The 14,626-nt window shown below is 40.4% G+C and overlaps 2 long non-coding RNA genes across 2 annotated transcripts; one reads left to right on the top strand and one right to left on the bottom strand.

Moving 5' to 3' along the window:
* The first annotated feature begins 400 nt into the window (after window positions 1-400).
* Window positions 401-4,805, top strand: LOC308593202. The gene is made up of 3 exons (XR_014010842.1): window positions 401-512; window positions 3,406-3,514; window positions 4,433-4,805. It is a non-coding gene; the product is annotated as an uncharacterized lncRNA (long non-coding RNA).
* Window positions 4,806-12,436: 7,631 nt separating this feature from the next.
* Window positions 12,437-14,266, bottom strand: LOC308592661. The gene is made up of 3 exons (XR_014010608.1): window positions 14,225-14,266; window positions 13,162-13,272; window positions 12,437-12,556 (listed from the first exon to the last, which is right to left on the bottom strand). It is a non-coding gene; the product is annotated as an uncharacterized lncRNA (long non-coding RNA).
* Window positions 14,267-14,626: the final 360 nt, after the last annotated feature.

The raw sequence follows: 14,626 nt of genomic DNA, 5'->3' as shown, positions 1-14,626 counted from the left end.
GGTCAAAAGGGGACACAAATTTGCCTAAAATATGCATCTGCTCATAGATACATATTTAGACATAATTACTCTAATTCATATAGAAATGAAATACAGGAGGGTTACTGCTCTGCAATGGGGATAAGACCAAATCCCATGGCAGAGAGAGGAACAGCCAAGTCTTATGGCCTGTACCTAGAGCAAACAATTGGGCTAAATTTTGATAAATAGATGCCTTTTGTTTAAATGGCCTTTTGCTTGCTATATCTAAGCTACCAACCCCAGCCCAGGACTGGTGTAGAGAATGTAAGCATTTCTAAGTAAAACAAATATCTCAGCCTGTCTCTACATTCCCTCAAAAAACAGCTATTCTGCACATGTCCTTGTATTCCAACAGCAGATTGTGTTGTGTATGCGGTCGAAGGGCTGACAGCAGAGCCAAGAGAACAAGCTTGGGTGCACATGCTTTCTGCTGTGGCTAACAGATAACCTGAGCCACAACAAAAGTGTCTTTCTTTGAACTGTTCTGCGAGGTATGTTGGAGCAAATTGCTTTCTGTTGTTATGCCAAAAAGTTCGCTCTCCCCTCCTCCCCGCTCCAACGACATCTTTCCCCCCTCCCCTTTCTTCATGACAGACTAAAGAACTCATTGGGGCTATAATGAAAGGCAGACCGCGCTCCCTGTCATGTCAAGAACGGTGCAGTCGGCAAAGTCGACATGATTTCATGGCTAATGATTCACTCGCTAATATCAATGTGGGCTGCAGTGAGGATAACCAAGTTGAGCTGTCTTAGATCAAATGATTCAATTAGGCCAGCTGTCCCTATTTGTCATGGCTCAACTCGCTTTCAAATTACCTTTCCAAAGTGCATACGTGCCTTAGCATAGAACTTAACAGCTCAACTGTTTTTAAAAAGTGGCTATTTAGGCACGGGTAGAAGAAAGTTGCCCTTTGTATTAGGCAGAGTTCCCCCCACCTGCTAATAAACACCAGCCACTAAACTAACCTTGCTTTAGACTGAGGTAGGAGTAACCCCAAACAATGCATCCTGCCAGTTTGGGAAATCCAAATGGTGTCGTGAGGTGGCACCCCCAGCAATCTTCAGGGAGGGCAATTGCCAGCCTGGCTTTCTGAGCCTCCTGCTTGAAAGAAGCAAGCAGCAGAGTCTTGTGGGCACCAGCAGGAGTCTGGCTGGTGCAAGTGACAAGCTGGTGAGATCACTCACTGGCAGGAGGTGGGTTTTCCTTTGGTGGAGGTAAATTGAAGGAAGCTTTGGAGAGTCTCTATCTGAGGGAGAACCCTTAAGTTAAGCTCTCTCTCTAGCTAAGGCTGCTGAGAGTGGGGGGACACAGGACTATTTGCTCTACCAGACTCAGAGCCAGCAGGGGTTCCACAGTTTAACATTTACTTTAAAAAAGTAACCTTTGTAGAACAAAAGTTATTGAACAAAATGTGCAGGCATCATTCAAAACAACTGCTTTTAGCCAATAGCCAATAAGCAAAGTCAAAGCTGTGATTGACAAGTGTTACATAGAAAAATTGAGTAATATAAGTCCAAGGAAAGGTCCCTAAAATTGCTTTAGAATGCCCTAGGAATCCCCTTCTCTATTTTTAGAAGGAATTTCCTGGGTCAGCCTGAAGCAGTTTCATGGCTTATTCCATGGAACTCTCACAAGATCTCACTGGAAAAAGGCCACCTCTGCTTCATAGCGTCCTCCATGAATTTGTCTAATCCTATTTTAAAACTGTCTAAGATGGGGCTTTCCTTCACCTAGCGATGAGAGACAGATGCTCCCAAAATTGGCTTCATTGACTGATCAACCATACCCCTGTCTTTGTGTTCCTAGTGGCACATAAACTGGGCAACCATAGATAAACCATGATATCTTGAAACCATATTCACCTATAACACAGGGACAATAATGCTGGCCTAGCTAGCATTACTGAGCTTGTATATGTGAAATGCACTTAGAAATTACAGCAAATGCTAAATAACTCTTAAGTATTATCCTGCCATATTTCACAATATGTGAGCATAGCTTGCTAGTAAAGATGCAGGGGCCCGGGGAATAGATGGCTGGCCTTGGAAGTTGGTGCTTGTTCCTTATAAAGGTGCTAGGCAGATTATGAATAATATCATACTTATAGTTTCTGTTTGGCACAGGAATTCTGTGATTGCAATGCCAAGCAAAGCTTAACCATTGTTCTTTGACAGGGTGGCAGGTAGAGGAATTATTTTCTCATTCCACTACAGAACAGTCAGGATTGGTTAACGTTATTTTCAATTAATAAATGTTGATCTGCAGAATGTTTAGAATTGGTTTAGAAAATGCTGGCATGGGGTGAGTGGGGGGTAGAAGGTACATCAGGATCTACTAGAAAATCCCTGGGTGATCTGCAGTAGATCAGAAAGGGTTTTTGACTCCCAGTTGTTTGAACAACAGTAACAATTAAAATGATTTATCCCTCATTTTATTATCCTGTTAGAATCCCTGATCTGTAATTCAGATATCGATTTGTACATGCTTATACAAGTGTATAGCTCAGTGGGTGTAGCTCATTGTACCTGGCCTACACCTGGTATATGGGGCAAGTATTAATCTGGGACCTGTGTGTTCTAGTACATTTGACTACTATTAGATTCTTCTTGGGCTGAGACTAGAATTCCCCAGTGACTGTATTTTTCAAGAATTGTAGCTATGCTAAAAGGCAGAGAGCTAGCTTCAAATGACTATTGCTGTCCAGGCCAACAATAAGACTAAACTATAGGTTACCCTAGCATAAGGTGCCACAGAAAAAGGCAACTTTGAAGCTAGTTAAAAAAAGAAAAAAGGAAGCAAAATGCAATGCATTAGGGCATGAGAAACATCTGCTGTGTGCCCTGATGCTATTATGTCCCACATTTCTTTACTCACTACCAGTGATAGCCAATGATATGGAGAGAATCTTAAGAAACACAGAATTTCATGAAATATGGACCCAGGTAAGTTATACTAAACATTACAGTAGATGAAGAGAAAGCCAGACAGGCAATTCCTGTTTTCTGTGACAGTTTCATGTTTAGGGGTAACATCTAGTTTGCCCCTTGGTTCCATCAAAGCCCAAGAGTTAGGCACAGTATCAATAGTGGAACAGAGCTGTTGTCCCTTCCAAGCAGAGGAGGGCTAATCAAAGCATCAAGACTGAGCAGAAACTTATAAACAGACAAAAGAAGATACAGAATTATCTTTTGCATATAAAATGAATTCCATTTGTGCAATGTAAGAATACATACACAATGACATTAGACCAGAAAGGAACTTTTTTTGTAATATCAGATGCTCAATTGTTGATTTGAAGAAAAATCAAATAAAACAAGCATTAGGTCTGCCAAACATATATTGACTTACAATGCTAATGCATTTGGATTTTTTCCTTGATCCAGTTTCATATGAAGAAGCAACTGAAACTGAATTTCTATGAGATGGAGGCTCTGTGGGTGACTGGGACAGTAACCTGCTGTTGATGAGATTGCATTCCCCTTGTAGGAGCAGGTAGGTAGTCTGGGAAAACAAAGTACTCAAATAGCTGCAGTACTGTTGACCAGCTAAGTGCTATGACCAGGGGTTGGCAACCACAAGCGGCCCACGGGAGTTGTTTAACTGGCTCACGAGCTGCCCCCGAACCGAGCCGCCCACTTGTCAAGTCCCCGCGTGCTCCGCTAAACCGGCACAGCACGGGATGGGGACTCGCTTCTGTGGTGCCAGAAATCGCATGTGTGCATGAACAGACACTGGACATCGCGTCTGTGCAGATGCAGATGCCAGAAATCACAGGTGCGCGCACTCACACACATGCACGGCCCAGCCCACAGAGGGATCTCTGCTGGAGTGAACCGGCCCAGGTGAGGTAAACCTTGCCTACCCCTGGCTATGACCATTCCACAGCAGGGATATCCTTGCTTCAATAATACATGCCCTGGGAAGTTTCTTGATTTGAATACTGCAATGTTCTCTGCAGGAGGCTGCCCTTGAGGACAACACGAAGCTGTAGCCAGTGCAGACTGACACACATTGACTCGTAAAATTATCTGTTGTTTGCTTTTATCTCACTTTCTTAATTTTGCTTCATCTTCTCATGGTTGGTATTTAAGGGGCAGATACATAAAGCTGATTTAGTTTGGTCCAAAAATCTGCATTGCTCAGTGAGACAACTTTCCCCTCTTTGGACTACAAACCTCTATGTTGCCTTAGAAACTCCTCCCTTCAGTTTCAAAGAAGTTTGCCATTTGGTATGAGGAGCTGCGGTTTAAGAAGAGACCCCTTTGAACACATGGAACAAGTTACACCGTTCTTTGGGTCCAGGCCAAAGTCTGGATTCTGATGCTTTTTTACTCTAGTGCTATAATGTTGTTCTTGCTGTCTTAACCAAATGTAGCCCTCTGCAAACATTTCCTTTCCTCCGTCCCCTAGGAAGCATCAACTCCCTCCCTGCATATCGAAACTTGAAAGCCTTGTGGATAGCTTAGCATCTGTACAACAAAGGCTTGCAAAGTGCTAATGGTGTGTGTTATGCTGTATAAATCTTTGCCTGCAAATGCTGTACAAAGCAGAAGTGAAAAGTGTAAAAACAGCAAAAATATGAAAACTGTAAAGATATTTAATGTGCAAAAAGAACCAACGAATGTGTGCCAGCTCAGCCAGTTGCCTGAGGGAAAATCTCTTGATGGGGTGGCGATTCAGCTGTCAAGGTGCCTGAGTGGACTTGTGGTCATCATAATGATTGGCTATGGACTGAATTCTTTCCCCACTACAAGAAGGCAATAAACAGAAAAGGTCAAATTTATTCAAATGAATCGACACACATTTTGGTAGAAATGCAGGCAGGCTCGTTAACCCGATTCACATCTTTTGTGTCAGGTTTCTAACATACCATACATCTGGAAAAATGCAATGATTTGTAAAAGACATAATGTGCTGTTTCTCCAAAGAGTTTGTTTGCAGTCTGTGATAAAAACGATGCAGTTTTTAATAGAGATGGACTCTTAGAATTTGAAAGAGTCCTGGTCTATGGATAAAAACAATAACAGGATAAGCTGAGTTAACAGGATAAGCACAATGCATTTTCAAACTGGAAATTGATCATCTCTTGCTTCTCTGCCTAGATTATTGGTGAAATCATAAAGGATGCTCTACAAATGATCTATTTCATTTAAAAAGGAATTGTGTTGAAGGTGCTGTCTGTCTGCAGCATCAATTCTTTTCTTTTAGCAAGTGCAGGTGGTGTTCTCTTTTTGAATCCAACTGTGTTGCCATCCCCCTTTATAAACTGTCAGCAGGCAAATGAAATGAATTAAAAAGCATCTCTCTCTCTCTCTCTCTCTCTCTCTCTCTCTCTCTCTCTCTCTCTCTCTCTCTCTCTTCGTTTGTGCTCATAAGGTGGGGACAAATGTGTTTGGTGGGTGGTCATCAGCAAGTTTCAAATAACATTGTTTAGGAACTGAACAACACTTGCAAACAGAATCCTGGGCTGGTACATTTGTGTCTCAATATGCTTGGCTTTTTTAAAAAAAGAAGAAGACAGCTTTGTCTTTTAAAGAGGGGTGGGTGGGTAAGCAACCACTCCACATCAAAATCTGAGGATTTTGGAGGCCCCTGCTGTTGGGGGCCTTAGACCATTCATTTAATCACTAAATTAACTCTTGAGATGTCAGAATTCAGGATTAAGATAATGCTGCAGTTTCACAGCAATGAGTGTTGTAGCACTAAGGAGTTACAGGCAAATTATATAAATTCTTGTGTAGGACATCACCAAATGCAATGAACATGTGAAACAGAAAAAAACAGAGTAAAGATTATATCTGTCAGCTGTGCTACCATATGTTGATCTGGCGGAAGTGCAATGCAATGGCAACAATTTCTGCTTTATTGAATTAAGATCTGCTTTGATTCCCATTATCTTAGAACAGCCACCCTTTTTGCTATCCCCATCAATATTCACCTTTAAGCAAGTGCCCACATGGCCAAATATTAGTTTACCCTGGACGGTAATGCAAGATCGCATCTCATTAGTGGTAGGCAGCATTTTTAAACTTCCTTCCCATTAGAATCAATGGGACTTACTTCTGGGAAAACCTGTTTAGGATTCTGACATTTTGTTTTGATAAGGTAACACTAGCCATGATCTGAATAGCTACTGTTAATTTCAGGAGGCTAGTTCAAAGGAAAAGGTTATGGCAGAGAGAGAAATGGCTTTCTTATTCCTACATAATAAGTAGGGAAAAAAGGTACAGTATTGGTTTCTGTGTTTGAAGAGCATCTAGACAAGGTTAAGTATTAACCAGCCTTCTTGTTCTTCTTTCCTGTGCTATTACCCTTTCTGTGGAATTTGCCTCCTCAGTAAACATGGCTAGCAGCAATCCCAAAAATAATTCCACAAAAAACTCCACTTCCTCTATGGCTGGTATTTAATTTGCAGCAAGCCAATTTAACAGGGTATACTAAGGGAGAATACTTTTGAGAGGTCATGGTGGCTGCTACTACCATTTGCTAATATTGAAGGATGTCACAGCAGGACTGAAGGAATGCAGATAGAACTTTGAAGAGACCTGTTTTGGAGACTGTAGAGGTGTATGGAGGCTTGATTTTGCTGTGCAGATATTTGGAGTAGTTAATTCATTTTATTTATTTCATAAAATTTCTATTCTGCTTGATTGTAAGCACCAAAAACCCCCCTCAAAGTTAATAATGCCTCTTCTCACTTCCTGGCATTTTTACTCTTCATTTGGTCAAATTCTGCCAGGCAGTTGTTGCTGTCTTATTTGGTATTTATGTTTGGTTGCTTCTGTGTTATTCCCCAAAAAGTCAAATGAAGAAATAATTTTAAAAAATCCACAAACTCACAATGTGATTGCCAAGCATGCCATCAACATCTCATGTACTTAGGCGCTGAGAGTATGCAAAGGCAGTGTGAGCCTTCCTCAGCACTGCTCATTTTACTTGCTGCTTTTGCTGTGTATCTGTGGATCAATTAAAACAGATCATCTCATTGTGGCAGAGGGCATAATACTAATAGAACTGTATAATCCCAGGATTTCCTGTCACATTCATTTTCTGTTCTAAAATTTACTTATTTTACTGCCACATCACAGTGAAAAGAGGCTTTAATTGGAATCTCCATAATGAGCTTAGATCTTTGACTAATTACTTTTTCCTGAATCTGAGCCATCTAATTTGGGATAAAATTCCTGCTAAATAGTTGGGGACATTATTAATAGCTATTTCTCAGGTAGCTTCATTGGTGCCTTACTGAGCTAATTAAATTCATTACCAAACTGAAATCATCTTTCAAAATTAAGTGTGTGGGGGGCACAATCCAGTAAAAGTTAGTCACAACTTAGTCCCATCAACATTAATGAAGCTAAAGGACACAGTTAAAGCCCATGAATTTCAATGGGATTGAAGTTGTGATCCTGTCTCCCTTTACTTGGAAGTAAGTCCCACTGAACTTAGGCTGTTATCCAATTTGAGCGCTCACAGGCCAGTGTTTTCTAACTGGCAGTGTTTATACTACATTTTATAAGATTTGCTTTAAGAGAGTCTTTAAACCTCGTTTGTTGACCACCAGCATTACGCTTTCCATTTTTAAGTTCGGAATAGAGTAGTTGCTTTGGAAGATGATCATCAGGCATCTGTGCAACATGACCAGTCCAATGAAGCTGATGTTGAAGAATCAGTGCTTCAACACTTTTGCTTCTTCCAGGACACTGGCATAAGTTCACCTGTCATCCCAAATGATATGTAAATTTTTTCAGAGACACCAATACAGTAAGGTTGGTAGTACAATAGCTTTGTAAACAAGCATTTTGGTTTCCCTTCAAATGTCCCGGTACTCAAACATGCTGCACTTAAATCGGGGGAAAGCTGCACTCGCAGAGCTCAGGCAATGCTGGATTTTAGCATCAATGCCCTTGTGGAAAGATAACTAACTGCCCAGGTAGGAGAAGTGATCAACACTTTCCAATGTTACATCATTGAGTTGGATTTGTGGCGCTGCAGAGGGGTTGTTTTGTGCTTGTTGGTGCAGCACTTTGGTTTTTGGGATATTGAACGATAGACCAAGCTTTTTGTAAACTTCTGTGAATATATTTAGGATGGTTTGGAGGTCATCCTCTGAGTGTTCACACAGTACGTTGTCATCAGCATACTGAAGCTCTATGACGGAAGGTATGGTAACCTTACTCTTTGCTTTTAGCCTGCTCAGATTAAAGAGCTTTCCATCTGTTCGATACCACCTCAAGTTCCTCATAGGAAAAGTTGGTATATAAATGTGATAAATAAAACAAATGAATGTAATGTGATGACTAGCATGTGTAAAACAGCTATCACAGATCGCATGAACTTCACATCACCTCAGACAACGAGATTTCTTCATGATACATTTTTAATTGAAGTTTTTTGGGTGAAGTCAGTTGGATTCATACCTGTATGCACATCTCTCAATCTAGTGTGATATCTCCTCCTACTGACACCACTTAGAGTGGCACATAGCTTCCCTTATGCATGCCAGTGTTAATTATTCCTCTATTGAGCTACCTGGCAGATTTTTATTTTTAAAAATATTGGCTATGTTTTATATGCCTTTCAGTTGTCAGAATTCAAACTGATATTTGAGTTGACAGGTATTAAATTTCATGGGCAGGTAGCATTTGACTAATATGAACAAGAATAAATTGTGTGCCATCGTGGTATAATCAAATATTTTTACTCATGGCTGGTATAGGATGAGCCTCTCATGATAGGGCTAATGTGGGAACTTTCAGAATCAAAATTATTGCATTCTGATGCATTCAATATTAAAACATCCCATATGATTAACAATCTTCATATTATTCTGGAAAAGCATTGTGGTGTTATTTCACATTTTATTCCACAATCAGGTCTTTTATCTTTTCCTATTTTTTGCCGTTTCAGATTTCCACCTACTTCCTGTTCTTTATTGTTGATTATACCAATTATCCTTTATTGTCTATTACTGTATGCTGAAGTCTAGTCTTCTTCTTTTTGGGGCTCACTCATAGCTGAGTAAGATTGTCTTCCATGAACATGATCTTAACAATGAGCCCATAAGTGACTGTGGAGGCCAGTTCTGGATCCACACGTCCTTCCACAGTGGGGGCATAGGTTTCCGGGCAGGAGTTGATCATGGTGAGGGTTTGCCAAACATGCCTTCCTCTTAGCTCGTTTCTCCCTTTTGTCCTGAGCGTCTTCAAAGTCCATGGCACCTTTGGTAAAGGCTGTTCTCCAGTGTCTAGTGCCTCAATCCAACGGATATGTGTGCAAAAATCAAATGAAAAAGGACAAAATTCCAGGGCTTTGCAATGGATTCAGCCAAAGCCCAAAGCCAAACTGATTTGGATTGATTCTGGGGGATCCAGGCTTCTCCTGAGTTGCTGCAGATCAGGTTGGGCTGCCCTGAGTAACCTGGAGCTGTCAGAGAAAAGGGGGTTGGGTAGGAAGGAGAGGCAGGCATTGGGCAGGAAGAAGGAAAAGCAGGTATGAAGTTTACGGCATGTAATGCCTTAAGAGAGAATATTATGAAAATGATATACAGGTGGTACATGACCCCAGTCAAGCTTGCAAAAATCTATCATTTGCCCGATAATAAATGTTGGAAATATAAAGAAACTGAAGGTACATTCTTTCACCTTTGGTGGACGTGCCCAAGGATTAAGGCTTTCTGGGAAATGATATATAATGAACTGAAAAAGGTATTTAAATATACCCTCTTGAAGAAACCAGAGGCCTTTCTCCTGGGTAGAGTCGGCCAATCGGTGTTAAAGAAGGACAGAACTTTCTTTATGTGTGCTACAACAGCAGCAAGAATACTCATTGCAAAGTATTGGAAGACATAAGATCTACCCACTTTGGAAGAATGGCAGATGAAAGTGATGGACTACATGGAATTGGCGGAAATGACTGGTAGAATCTGAGACCAGGGAGAAGAGTCGGTGGAAGAAGATTGGAAGAAATTTAAAGATTATTTACAGAAATATTGCAAAATTAATGAATGATAGAATTATGTTGGATAGCAATTAAGGGGTTTCCAGCTGTAATGATTTAAGAGAATATGAAAAAAGGGTTATAAATGGGTTAAAATTTAATGGTAAAAGCTGATTGATAATGGGCTAAAATGGAAAAATTTAAGGTTAGACCGTTAAGATAAATTATAGAAAGAATTTGCTGAAATAGTTAATTGAATTAGAATACAAAAAAGGGAGGTGTGAGGAGGTCGATGAAACAAGTAAATGAAAGGTAAAGATATGGAATATTGGATGTGTGTTTTAGTGTTTTTGTTTCTTTTTGCTGTATTGTTGTATTTTTATGTTTTTCTTTTTATGTATTGTAATGTATGTTCTGTTAAACTTTTTATTGTTTTCCTTTTTTCTTTCTTTTGTAATCTTTAAACTTCTAATAAATATCATTTAAAAAAAATAAAAAAGGAAGAAGGAAAAGCAGCAAAGAGGCCTAGGAAAGCAGGAGGGACCTACCAGACCAGCTGCATCTTCCTGGGAGAAGGCAGGGATAAGACACTGCATGCCTTTGGATGTGGGGTATAGGGTTGGGGAGGGCTGTGCAACACCCTACTAAGTTGGGTATCTGGAACCTCAGGCCTGGGGGCCAAATGGATACCTCCAGCGCCTCTCTCTCTCTGACCCTTGAAACTCTCCCCAGACCACTTCCCCTCCCAAGCCACGCCCTCCTTGAGTGCTTTTCCCTGCCTGGAATGTGTCTGGAACTCTTATGTAGCCTCTTGCTTGCCTAGTTGGAGGACAGAGAGGAGTGTTTGAGTATGTGTAGCCAACCACACGAAGGTAAAATTCACAGTTGTTTTGCCCAGTTTTGCCCCTGGCCCTGCCCACCACTTTCATGTGGCCCCTGAAAGGTTGCACAGATGGCAATGTGGCAGTTTCCCACCCCCGAAGCCAGATCTCTTTCTCTCTGAGATGGCACATCCATTCAGAAACAGTCCAAAAAGAGCTTTTGCAATTAGAAATTAAGGGAAGGGAAGGACAAAAGCACTAGTCTGAACCCAGCTTCTTGATAGCTAATGCTGTATATTAGACAATGCAAACTATTGTTTCTCATTTGCATCAGCAGACAAAGCCCCTGCTGCTAAGTATCATTAAGAGGAAAGCTCCCACTGTGTGAAACAATAATCATATTCATATTGATGGGCAAGATACACTGAAACAAAAAAAAAGCTTTGTGAAATCTTAATTGAATTGTTCCTGTAACTGACAGTTTCTTTAGTATTTTGTTCATTTGGAATGGGCCTGAATCATTTGAGGATAACAGTAAAAGGGTACCTGCGAACATGTGCAGAAAACCCAACTTTCATCAGATGTGCTGCTATGATTGACACACGTAAGAGAATGTTATGTGCCACACGGCAGGTCTAAAACTGAAGGTTTGATTTACAAGTTTTATGCATTCTAATCTTATGCTATTGTAACCGAGAGTATGAATATGTGTATCTTCTACTTCTGCAGTTGCCATATTGGCTATCTAGCATGTTTTATTAATGTACGGAGGTGTTTTTATCATGCTGGTCTATGACTGGAATAAAGATTTGAATTGGAGGTCAGATGTGATGTTAGGTTTGATATGAACTACAAGCGCAAGGAATTTGGGCTTCGTGGAGCTTTGGCTGTGTGAAAACCTCTCTAACCAATGATCAATTGATAGAGGGAGCCACTTTGAAGTATTTGCACAGAGGGGAATGCTAATAAAGATGGAGCAATTCCCCATCTGCAGAGAAAGCACTTTGTATTCAAAGTGCTTCTCCAAGTGCTTTGCATGCCAACTGCTTCCTTTGGAAAGGAAAAAAATTGCTCCTTTCCCCTAAGCTTTCCAAGTCCCTAGTGCAATAATTTCCAAGGGCTTGCAAAGCCCCTTTGCTTCTGAAGCCCTGACAATCAGCTGATTTGGGTATAACTGGGAAACACGGGAGGGGAGGGGTGGTCTTTGGCAGCATTGGTGATTGGTGGGGCTTTCAAATCCCTTTCTCCCAAGCCTTGCTTTTACCTGCCTCTCATGTGATGTCATATATAACAGCAGGTACAGGACAGTTGGGTGTCGTATAGTTAAAATGGCCTCTTGGGCCAAATGAGGATGCCTGGCATGCAATATTAGGCTCACAGACCAGAGATTCCCTGAGGTGTAAAATTTGGAAGACATTGTGGTATTTAAGTTAATTGAAGCTAACCTATTCCCTTGTCCTCACTGGGATTTAAGCGTCATCCCCTTCTTTAGATGTTGATTTCTGCTGGGTTTTGAGATTTCTGATGCCTGTTTCAGATATACAATATTTATTATTTATGTATTTATTAGATTTATATATGTAATAGAATAAAAGATAGTAGCATTCCTTGATAATGCAGTCATTGGCTGATGAACATGAAGAGGCCAACTCACCATTTGTTCTTTGTCCCTTGATGAGCATGATAATGAAGAATATTTGTTTTTCAATGTCTGTGTCCAAAACACTTCTCTTTGCCAGTCTTCCTCGGAATGGCAACATTTCATAGACCAATCCTGCATATCCAACACACAACAAATTCCAACCAAATGAACAAATGTGGTGAGTGACTCACTGACCAATTACATTGGTGTAGTCTCAAGGGATATAAAGAGTCTACACTAGTAAATGACCAGTGAATCACCTGAATAATGTTCCTTTTGTTGGCATGATTAAAAATCTATTACCTACTACGGTATTAATCACTGTCATTTCAGAACTGCACATCATTAACTTCAACTTTGGGTTATTACCTACTTTATAATGAAGGCAACATTTTTGTTATATATTTGTGTAATGCTTAGCACAACTGAGGAATTTATCCTTCTATTGAAGTCTGAGAGCATTAGCAGAATAAATACAGATTAACATCTATCTTTTCACTGAGATACTCTAATGCAACAAAATAATTTTTACATTTATATACACAATAAGTAATCTTGTGACTTTCTTAGACTCTCAACCTTCAGTTTTAAAAAAAAAACAGAAAAAGAAATTGTTTACGCTAACCCATTTTCCTATGAACATATCCATATGAACAAATTGTGGAATATGGGATCACATCCATCGGCTTCATCCCCCATTGTGATCCTTGGTTTGGGACCAAGTTACTAACACCTACCTATTCCATCCTTTTCCAAAATGCTATCCTTCAGATGTCTTTGACTACAATTTCCATCAGTTACAGCCAGCATTGTCAATGGTCAGGGATGATGGGGATTCAAAACAACACCTGGAAGACATTGAGAAAAGGAAAATGGGTCTCTGCTGATTATGCCAAGGTTGCAGGTTTGATGCCAGTATTGGGCAGCTGCATATATAGGTTGGACTAAATGATTCTCAGGGTCCCTTCCAACTCTACGGTTCTATGAATTTTATGAACCCCATGCAATGCAGGAATCTCAACAAAGAATCATAGAATTATATTCCCAATTTATTCGCAATGCAAACGATAGTGGAGATGAAGGACAACCTTGTCTTGTACCTTTATATGAATTAAGGAGATTTGAAGATATCCCATTGATACATATCTTTGCTTTTGTGCTGAACACATTACCTATACCTTTGTTTTAAATCTTTTCCCCAAAATGGTAAGCTTTAACATCTCAACCAAAAATGGCCATTCAATATTGTCAAAAGCTTTTGCTGTGTCCATAACACCACCACCACCACCACCACCACAGGGTATTGCTTGCTTATAGAAATGCAATCTACAATACGTACAATCTTCTGCATGCTGTCTTTTATTTTCCTCTGCCTAATAAACACTGATTAGTCTGAATTTAGGGACGCGGGTGGCGCTGTGGGTAAAACCATAGCAGTTCGAAAGCACCTTTAAGTGCAAGTAGATAAATAGGTACCGCTTTATAGCGGGAAGGTAAACGGCATTTCCGTGTGTTGCGCTGGCGCTGGCTCGCCAGAGCAGCTTCGTCACGCTGGCCACGTGACCCGGAAGTGTCTCCGGACAGCGCTGGCCCCTGGCATCTTAAGTGAGATGGGCGCACAACCCTAGAGTCGGACACGACTGGCCCATAAGGGCAGGGGTACCTTTACTTTACCTAGTCTGAATTTATATCTTTGCTAATAAAATAATAATAATAATTCTAGATTAGTAGGTATTAAAATACCAATCAAGAGAACAAAATACAATAAAGTACACTAAAAATGTGAATATACAGTCGTACCTTGGTTTTCGAACAGCCTTGTTCTCAAATGTTTTGGCTCCCAAACAATTGAAACCCGGAAGTGAGTGTTCTGGTTTTCGAACATTCTCTTGGAAGCTGAATGTCTGACGGGGCTTCCGAAGTTCTTCCTTTTTCCAATCTTAAATTTTATACTTAGTAAATTAATTAATGTGGAGGTATCATATGCCTCTATGACTGCTCACATGTTATTTTAACTGTGCCCTGATCACTTTGGCCCATGCTACATATACTAGAGAGAATGCAAGAAAATATGTTTTCTGCCTTTTCAGAGAGGAAAAGGTCTAGGCAGAAAGCTTTTAGCCTTGAGAATTTGCTCCTATCTCAAGGGCAGAGGAAAAGAATGAGCTGGTGGCAGTGGTACCTAATGGCAGAAGATGTGAG

Source organism: Podarcis bocagei, assembly GCF_964188305.1.
Source record: "Podarcis bocagei genome assembly, chromosome: 8".
NCBI classification, from domain to species: Eukaryota; Metazoa; Chordata; class Lepidosauria; order Squamata; family Lacertidae; genus Podarcis; species Podarcis bocagei.
The sequence above is the reverse complement of the archived record's forward strand: the minus strand, read 5'-3'. Positions and strand labels throughout refer to the sequence as shown.